This window comes from Lactuca saligna, chromosome 9 (assembly GCF_052625555.1).
Source record: "Lactuca saligna cultivar CGN05327 chromosome 9, ASM5262555v1, whole genome shotgun sequence".
Taxonomy (NCBI): Eukaryota; Viridiplantae; Streptophyta; class Magnoliopsida; order Asterales; family Asteraceae; genus Lactuca; species Lactuca saligna.
In genome coordinates, this window is record NC_136425.1 from 134,988,957 (window position 1) to 134,991,075 (window position 2,119).

Genomic DNA, 2,119 nt, shown 5'->3' on the forward strand with positions numbered 1-2,119 from the left:
CAAATCACATCAGTCCTGGCTTGTCCAAGCACTCACATGTGTCATCACTAAATCATCAAGGGGCCCACAGATATCGCTTTTATCCCGAAGGTAAAAGGAATGGATAAACTTCAACTCATATGGCTTGTTCTACTACTTTTTGAATCATACACAAAGGAACATTTTATAACATCGAGTTACCAATGCGTTTTCGTGCAATCAATGTACTATCAACTCATAGTAACAACTCATATCTCTTGGTTGGAAGAATATAAGATATTATCATCTCATGATCACTCGTGATAAAATCCATGAAGTGATTCAAATGAGCGTGGGTTAAATCCAATACTCAGAACTTATGAGCACTCATGAGTGTTGTAGCATCACTTTGTCCACCAACTTGGACCTCTACAATCCAACCCATGACAGTCTTGATTCATATCTACTTCCAGCATATGACCAACTGTAGATGGTTTGAATAACTTAGTCATTCAGGAAGAATAACCTAGTTTATTCTGGAAGTCAAAACATGCAAAATGAAACACAAGAATAAATGAATCTAATATGGTATCAAAACTATGAATATAAATAAAACACTCTTTATTTATCACCATACTGATTACTCATTATTCATTGTTTTGGTTTTATCAACTTTATACATGAATTTAAAAAACATTAGTTTTCCCATGCTCCAAGCATGTACACTATGTTTTCTAAACAATAGCTTTGCAATACATCAAGTATGCACTCCATGTTTGTCTATGATCCTTACTTTGTAAAATAGATCGATTGAACATAATTTCAATGATTTTCTTTTCACACTCCTAAATCCTTATCGAAAAATGTAAGAATTCCAAACTCCTAACATTTACCAAAATATATTTAGATTTTAAACTTATATGCACAGACCCTCTTGTAATGAATATGTACAAAGTCACAAAGACTTGTTAATAGTCTTTACAGGTTATTCCAATGGAGATCAATTCCATGGAGACGAAGTCATAAAGCACATTGCTTTGATTATCCTTCTTGCATTAAGTTTTCTAATCTTACACATATAACTTCCACCTATTTTGACTACTACTTCTGAACAAGAGTTGTCCCTTTTTTCCAGAATATGTCAATATGGTCCTTCCAATATTAACAGTATACTTCCAACTGTCCTTGAACAACAAATCTTTGGTAAAAACGTAGATTGTCCTCGACAATTGCTTAATCACTTTAGTCATATCCAATTCTAGACCTTTTCCCCCTTAATGTCCCAAGGCATTTGGAAAATTTAGAAAGGATAAATATTATAGCACATGCAATCGATATTATACCCAAAGAAAAAGGGACACGATTCATGATGTCTCACATAAAGACATGATTCTAGAACAGTCTTTTGCTACAATAATTTTTGTTTGCCATGTTTTAAAAAATTCACTATGAAGAGGGTTGTCGTAATCATAACCGAATTTTGAGAACACAATATATAGAATTTCCTTATGTTGAACCAATCTAACATGAAATTCATATATATATATATATATATTCTTGACTAAAATGATTAAAATCTCAATCTAAGCCTTTTAGAATTGAAATGAAGTAATATCCTCTCCCTTGATTATAGCAAAACAACTCTTTCAACCCTTGCAACCTCACGAGTTGAACTTTTGCTTTCTACAACTAACATTGCTAACTTGCAATACTTATCATAATTATCATGCTCCCACTAACATGATGATTACTAGCATAACATTTATTCTACCACTATCTTTGGCATGTACTCAGAAATCAGTTGGACTTACATAAATCAATACTTTATTGACTTTCTTACCAAAGTTCAGATTTCAAATACTAGATTGCTTTGATAAAACTTTATCATAATCATACACCTTATCTTAGATAGCTCTCAGATGTGTCTACAAAATTTCAGAATTATGAAAAAGGATGTCGTAATCATAGTCTCAGTTGTTTAGACCTTTGCCACTTCTTACAAGTCTATGTTAGTGTGCTGGTAAACCACACACGCTCCACTAACGACTTTGAGAATGCAAATATCACAATTGCTATCTACTTTAAAAAAATCTACTTAGTGAAAATGCTTCCTCACCGTCATTTTCTTGAATCGAAGAGAAACCTTATGACACTTAGATTT